The sequence below is a fragment of the Ceratotherium simum genome, chromosome 21 (assembly GCF_057802395.1).
Source record: "Ceratotherium simum simum isolate JZ-2026a chromosome 21, ASM5780239v1, whole genome shotgun sequence".
Lineage (NCBI taxonomy): Eukaryota > Metazoa > Chordata > Mammalia > Perissodactyla > Rhinocerotidae > Ceratotherium > Ceratotherium simum.
Window position 1 is genome coordinate 34920811 of NC_141920.1, and position 8555 is coordinate 34929365.

Genomic DNA, 8555 nt, shown 5'->3' on the forward strand with positions numbered 1-8555 from the left:
AATGTTAGTCTCATCCAAAAACACCCTCACAGGCACACCCAGAAATGTTTGACCAAACTCTCAGCAGCTCCTTGCCCATTCAGGTTGACAAACAAAATTAACCATCACAAGTCTACCTTTGTCAACTGGACATCCATATACAACTCTTTAAATGATATTTAATCTTCAAATATAGACAATAACACAGTCATAATCCCACCTAACATGATACAAGTATCCTGCATACAACTGAAAGCACACTAACTCCTTCCTCGGAAGGAGTGATGTTTACTTGAGTAATGTTTACTCTTCTCCTTGATATCTCAAGACTTAAATACGGTCATGTAAAATTAACAAGATTTAAATACTATGATATAAAGTCAATACATCTTACATTACATGATAAGGAATCAGAGAGGGAAGAAAACAAAGATATATATTTACATGCACACAAACATATTCATAACCAAATAAGAAAGAAACACTCATGACAATTAGAGTTCTCATTTCTGTAACTGGTCATTTGGTCATAGCCATTCATTATAACCACCTTCTTCTACCACCCATTCTCTATTCCCTTTGTTTTCTGAAAACATCTCAGCTGGTTCTTTACCTGGTGAGGTGACTCAAACTTTCATTTCTGAAAGGTCTGGGCCATTAGCAGTCCTGCCTTGACTGGGTGTTGTACTTTTCCACTGACATTAATCACTGGGCATGTTAATACTAACAGACATATTAAGGGATCTCCTGTACTCCAGACATACTCTTTATTATCTCCATTGTGGAGAAGTAGTCCAATCTCGCCTTGATAGTCAGAATCAATCAACCCAGCCAGCACAGTAACTCTCTTCTTTGCCTGTTGGTTTAGAAGCGTGAGAAACCCCAAATGGCCTTGAGGCAGTCTTAACTTTGAGTTCAATGGGATCACTGTTGTGTATCCTGATGGAAGCATTGCTCCCTCTGGAACTAAGACCTATAGGCTAGTAGAACATAATGTTACGACAACAGGAAGCAAAAATTTTACTAGTGGGTCACTAGAGGGTAATAATGAGTAGTGCCACTCCGATCTCCACCCCTTGATTCTTGGACCTGTAAATCCTGGCTATCAGAGAAACGGCACCATATACTGGATGCTGATGCAGAACATATACAGCCTTCTGAAGAATCTTGCCCTAGCTCAGCAAGGTACTGCCACCTAGCTCGCATTGTAACTGAGTGTTCAAAAGGCCATTTCACCATTCTATAAGTCCAGCTGCTTCAGAAGGGTGGAAACATGGTAAGACCTGTAAATTCTATGAGCATGGGCCCATTGCCACACTTTATTTTCTATGAATTTCCTTTATCAGAAGCAATGCTGTGTAGAATAGCACAATGGTGGATAAGGCATTCTGTAAATCCACATATGGCAGAAGCACTGCTTGCAGGGAAGGCAAATTTATATCCAGAGTAAGTTTCTTTTCCATTAAGAGCAAAACACTACCCCTTCCATTATGGAAGGAGTCCAATGTAATCAAACTGCCACTGGGTAGCTGGCTGAGCACCCTGAGAAATATTGCTATATTGTCAATATTTTAGACTCAGGGTTGGTCTTTGCTGCTGGCAGACTGGGCACTCAGCAGTGGTTCTAGCCAGGTCAGCTTTGGTGAGTGGAAGTCCATGTTGCTGATTCTATGCATCACCTCCATCTCTGCCACCAGGACCACTTTGTTCATAAACTCATTGGGCAGTGATAGGGGTATCTGGGAAAAGAGACTGACCAGAATCTACACAGCAAGTCATTCTATCCCTTTGATTATTAAAATCTTCCTCTATTGAGGTTACTCTTTGGTGAACATTCACATAAGACACAAATATCTTCATTTTTTCCCCCATTTTGAGAGATCTGTCCACATGCCTCTTCCCCAAATTTCCTTGTCACCAATTTTCTAGTCATGTCCTTCCAAATCTCTTGTCATCGAGCCAAACCATTGGCTACAACCCATGAGTTTGTATATAACCACATACCTGACCATTTCTCCTTCCAAGAAAAGTGAACAATGAGGTACATTGCTATAGTTCTGCCCACTGGGAGGATTTCCCTTCACAACTGTCCTTCAGGAATGTCCCGGGGAAGGGCTGTAATGCTGCAGATGTCTATTTTCTGGTGGTGCCTGTCTATCAAGCAGAACTATCTGTAAACCAGGCCCATATCTTCTCTCCCTCTGTCAAACCATCTTAGGGAACTCCCCACAAGGACATAAGTGCAGTCAGGGAGACAAAAGGCAGTGGAAGAAGAGTAGGGATCATGGGTATTTGGGCTACTTCTTCATGTAACTTACTTGTACCTTAAGGGCCTGCTCTGGCACCATTTTATATATGCAACCTCCATTCAATGATGGAGTGCTGCTGTGCACACACAACTTATGGCTTGGTGGAGTCAGATAACAGCCAGTTCATAATAGGCAGCACAGGTTACATGGTAACTTGGTGACCCCTGGTCAAGCATTCAGTCTCTGTTAAGGCCCTGTAGCAGGCCAAGAGCTATTCTCAAAAGGAGGGTAGTTATCTGCAGAAGATGGTAGTGCTTTGCTCCAACATCCTAACAGCCTTTGCTGTGATTCACCTATAGGGGCCTGCCAAAGGCTGCGAACGGCATCCCTGTTCCAAGCACCATTGGACTGCTGGATCATACGTTTACCAGTTTGCCTGGTAGCCTGGACCTGTTGCAGAGTGTTCTCCTGTTGTGGGCCCTACTCAAAACTAGCAGCTTTTTGGTTTACTTGGTAAATGGGCTGAAATAACACACCCAAGTGAGGAATAAGTTGCCTTCAAAAACCAAAGAGGCCCACGAGGCATTGTGCCTCTTTCTTGTTGTAGGAGGGGCCAGATGCAACAACTTATCATTTACCATAGAAGGCATATCTCAATATGCCCTATACCACTTGGACCCCTGGAAATTTCACTGAGGTAGAAGGCCTCTGAATTTGTGTCATATTTATTTCCCACCCTCTGACATGCAAATGTCTTACCAATAAGGCTAGAATAGTTGATACTTTTTGCTCACTCGGTCTTATCAGCATAACGTCATCAATAGAATGGATCAGAGTGGTATCTTATGGAAGGAAAAGGCAATCAAGATTACTTTGAATTAAATTATGACATAGGCCTGAAGAGTCGATATACCCTGCCATAGACTTTATATAGTGACGGTGTATTGCTGGCCTTAGCAACTGAAAGCAAACTGCTTCTGGTGGCCCTTATTGACAGGGATGGAGAAAAAGGCATTTTCCAGATCAATAGATGCATACCAGGTCCCAGAGGATGTGTTAATTTGTTCCAACAATGTAACTACATCTGGTACAATAGCTGCAATTGTAGTCACCACCTGTTTAAGCTTATGACAACTCATTGTCATTCTCCAAGATCTATCTCACTTCTGCATAGGCCAAAAGGTGAACTGAATAAGGATGTGGTGGGACTCATGATCCCTGTATCTTTCATGTCCTTATAGTGGCAATAATCTCTGTAATCCCTCCAGAAATGTGGTATTGTTTTTGGTTTGCTATTTTCCTAGATAGAACTAGTTCTAGCGCCTTTTGCTTGATCTTTCCCATCATAATAGCCCTCATTCCACAGGTCAGGGAACCAATGTGGGGTTTCTGCCATCAGCTAAGTGTGTCTATTCCAATTATGCATTCCAGAACTGAGGAAATAACCACAGGATGGGTTCAGGGACACCCTGGGCCAACTGTGAGACAGACGTGAGCTGAAACTCCATTGACCATCTGACCTCCATAAGCCTCTAGTCCAACTGGTGGACCACAGTGATGTTTTGGGTCTCCTGGAATCAGTGTCAGTTCAGAGCCAGTGTGTATCAGTCTCTGAAAATTCTGATTATTTCCCTTTCCCCAATGCACAGTTACCCTGGTAGAAAGCCCTAGGTCCCTTTGCGAAAGTCTGGGAGAAAGATTAACAATGTAAATTTTGGCAGTGTACTGGGATCCTTCCTCAAGGGGACCCAGTTTCCCCTTCATTCAAGAGGTTCTGGGTCTGTAAACTGGCTCAACTGGCTCTGGGAATTGATTGAGTGGCTGTGACTTTCTGTTTTGTATGATTCAGGTTAGACTTTTGTTCACTTGAACTAAAATGTTTCTGCTTACATAGATAACATAAGAATTTAGTAGGCCTCCTATCTATTTTACTTCTTTGAACACCGTAATTAACTAGCCAGCGCCATAGGTCTGCATGAGTCAGAGGATTCTGATTGCTGCTTTGCCTCTATTGTCCATTATGGTAACCACTCTCACCTTGCCTTTGGTGGTTGAGTGCTGTCACTTGGCCCCTGCTATCCTGGGATCCAATTACTCCCATTGCATTTAGGCTCCACAATTCAGTGACTGCAGTTCCCACTGAAACTGGCAAACAGTTAGCCATTGATGATTAAGCAGCTAGTAACTATGGGGGATTGGAATTGGCCACCTCCAAATACATCTCTGCCTGAAAGACACTTTGGCCCCCACAGCTACTAACTGACTAAAAGAGTTTGGGATTGGAGGCCTGCCCCTAGAACCATCACCATAGATATCTCCGGCTATCTGGGAGGGTCCTTGCTAAGCCCATTCTTAGTTCTGGTTACCCTTTATAAGAGATATTTACATTTGTAAAGGGAATATCCATTTGTAAAATGTATCTTCTTCCCTGTACCAGGAAGAAGAGGGGGATGGCCTTACCTAGAAACTTATCAGAATGGAAGGTGAGGACTTAAATCTGCATGAGAAACTTGCCCATTGTTAACTGTGCTGTTTCAGCAATATGCTATCTGACTCCCACTAGGTTCCTACAGATAACATCTCCCTGGAAGCCTGGGGTCACCATAGTAATGGGTGTTTGAGCTATTTTTTTTGGAAATTGGAACCTCTTGCCCACTTCAGGCTGGTTGAGACCACCAACCCATCACCTGGGCCCACACAGACATATGTCCAATAAGCAACCTTTTGACCTCAAGAGGTTGGAACTCCACCCTCAGGACATGCTAACACGGCCATTCTGTGAACATGCCTCCTATGAAGAGGCATAAAGCCTGACTACGCTTGCGCAGATCATCAATTACCTCATCTCTCCTCACCTCCAATCATTTCAGACCACCTTGCACCCTACCCCATAGATATCCCTGAATCCCTATTTTTCGGGAAGTGGATTTGAGACTCATTCTCCCATTTCCACACTTTGCTGCCTTGTGATTAATAAACTCTCTCTCTCTGCTGCAATCTCGTCATCTTGGTGATTGGCTTTCTGGGCAGCAGGCAAAAACGGACCTGGTGTGGTAATACTGTTACCGAACCTCTTAATCTCAAGTTCGTGTGCCCAATGCCCAGCAAGCCAAACACTGAGACATCAGTGCTTGGAGATGAGAAAGGTTTATTCAAATAGGCGAAAACGAGTAGGTGGGAGCCTGAGCTCGCTCAAATCCACCTCCCCAAGAACAGAAAGCAGGGGGGTTTATAGAGCTGAGGGGCTTCAGGGAAACAAAGGGGTCACTCCTGATAAGCCTCTGGGCAATCTGACTTCTGGGCTTCAACAGCTGCTGAGGGCCAGTCATCTGTCCATGATCACCACATCCAGTGATTGCAACCTCCTGACTGTGCTCAGGGCAGGCCACCCCAAGATGCACCACTCTGATATGCAGATTATTTCGAGCTGAAGACAATAAAGACTCAGAAAACTCAAGAAGAACATTGGAGTTTCCCCTCCCAAACGGCCTAAAGAATTTAAAACAAAAGATCTGTTTCAGGAAGGAGTTATCATGGTGATGGCTATAATATAATGTAAAATAGATGTTACAAAGGAAAGGCACCAAGCCCCTCTTATCAAAAATTCTCTCTCTCCCTGGCCACATTCTCTATAGGTGGCCCTGAAAAGAGTTGTCAGACAAACATTTGCATTTCTATCTCCATGTGAATTTTCCTCTTCCCCTCTGAAATTCCAAACCACTACCCACCCCCAACACCTTCCTCACCTTTAGCTACAATACTTAAGCAAGCAGCTTAGACAGAATGATGAGCTGCTCATTTCTGAGTTTCTCCCATGTATACATGTTATTAAACTTCATATTATTTTCTCCTGCTAACCTGTCTTGTTAATTATTTGGCCAGCCTTAAGAATGTTAAGGGAAAGGGCAGAGGGGGATTCTCCCTCTTCCCCTACACTCCCCAAAGACATTCTCTTTCTCCTGCAAAACAAGCTCACAAATCCTTGAGACTCCTGAGTCACCCCTCAAGTTAAACAGGAAAAAGAGCAAATTGCTTTAATATCTAAAATACCCCTCAGATACCCGGCTTCAATACCACTGTAATATCTGGCCTACAAAGAAGAGTGAGCACAGAGCTCTTCAAGGATGCCCACGTCCAGACTGAAGTGAGAATTCATACAAATTTTGAACCTGAATCACATAACTTGAGTTATCGTCTCAATATAGTTAATGTAAACTTACTTGTGCCTCCTCCTAGCAAGAATGACATCATGGATTTGACACTGAAACATATGTACTAATGGATAGATTTCCAAGTGTGGCTAATTTCAACAGTGATAGCATTGATTAAAAACATACACATAGACATTCTTGATCACAGCTTTCAGAGCCTTCAAGTTAAAATTGATTATTTTTCAGTTTTAAATTGTACACTGTCTTGGTCATTTCAGGCTGCTATAACCGTACCATAGACTGAGTGGCTTATAATCAACAGAAATTTATATCTCACACTTCTGGAGAGTGGAAGTCCAAGATCATGGTTCCTGCATGGCTAGGTTCTAGTGAGCACCCTCTTCTAGGCTGCAGACTGCTAACTTCTCCAGTATCTTTACACAGCGGAAAGAGGAGGAGAGAGCTCTCTGGGGTCCCTTTTGTAAGGCCACTAATCTCATTCATGAGGGCAGAGCTTTTACCTCTCAAAAGCCCCACCTCATAATACTCTCACATTGGAGTTAGGATGTCAACATATGAATTTTGGGAGGACACAAAAATTCACTCCATAACGTGCATTGAAGCCATATCTAGAAGTGAACATCTCCTAAGTTTACATTATTTAATCTTACGAATAACACAGTTCTATAACCAGCAGCCAGATCAAGAAACGTTCATGTGATTTTAATTCTTATTTTCCTACTCCTTCAAGAATATAGATTCTTAACCCCTAGAATTAGAGCAAACATCCATTCTATGGAAAAGACTGCAGAATCTAGGTTAGGTTATCAGGGTTCAACTCTCAGCTCCACCAGTAGCTAAACCCTCTGTGACTGACTTTTCTCATCTATAAAATTTGCATAATAATATACCTACTTCATAGGTATATTAAATGAATTAATACATGTAAAGAGCTTAGAAAGTGCCTGGCCCATAATAAGCTCTCAATAAATGTAAGTCATTTTTATTACTTAGTCCATTTTCCTTTATACTACCTGTTACCAGATGGTGCTTGAAGTAAAGTTAAGTGCTTGCTGAATGAATAGGAAGGAAAAATAGGAAGCCTTTACCTAACAGAATATAGTGTTTCAATGAAATTACACCATGCAGAGAAAGCAATTTGTCCTGTTTATATGCAAGACAAACAAGGAACTGGACTTTGACTTCAAACTGTGTGAATGGAAGATGGCATTGCTTCCATGACCCACATTCACATTCAATAACAAGACCAGAGAGAAACAGCTTTTAGGAGCCCAACAGGAATTGTCACCTAAGACTCACTGTTTGACGAAACAGCCACTCCATTCTTTTATTCTACACAGCCGTTCCTTGCACATTTCAACTCTTTGGCAATATGACTCTCCTGAGATTGAGAAACAGTGTGTCGGGTTCCATTGATCCTTAACATAACAGAGGAGTGGTGGCCACGGTATACCAGAAAGGGTGCTTTCATTCATCTGGAGCACTCTATTTCCATCACAGGAAAGAATCTTCTCACACTCGAAGAGCTAGAGCCCTGAATGGCCAGTAAAACCTTAGGTGAGATAGAGTCACCCACACACCCAGGAAGAATCTTAACTTAGTGAAAAAGTAAAGCTTACAAGCAAGCCATCCCTAAAAATTTGCCAGAAAGAGTACCAACTATTCTGGTTCATTTGTAAAACTGTTTACAAAACACTCTGTGCTAATCCTCTCATTGATTTAAACAAATCTGAACAATTTCTTCCATTCCAAATAGAGAAATCTGTTATTTATTGATCTATTTATAACTAGAAATGTTCCCTTTTAAAATCTCTGGAGTTCAAAATCCATTAGGCAAGAGTTATTAAACAAGGATCATGTGAATTATGAAGTGCATGCAAAGGATAATTTGCCAATGTGTTGACATTGTGGGGGTACTATACTCAGCCAGAGGTCTTTCTGTAGTCCTTTGTTATTTTTTAAAGATTATTCAAGAGTTACTCTTTTCATATATAAATTAGATGGATGAGCACTTATGAAATTCTGTAATTTCTTCATTTTTGTGCTCCATTAAGCTACCAAGTTGTTTCAGAAAAACAAGCAAACAAAACATTCAAGATGTTGGTTTTCTAGTTCCCTTACTAAACAGGTGTTCATTCTGTGAGATCACAAAATT

At 41.9% G+C, this 8555-nt stretch overlaps 1 pseudogene; it reads right to left on the minus strand.

Annotated features, from left to right (window-relative positions):
- Positions 1-952: 952 nt before the first annotated feature.
- Positions 953-3992, minus strand: LOC101402198 (uncharacterized; annotated as a pseudogene).
- Positions 3993-8555: the final 4563 nt, after the last annotated feature.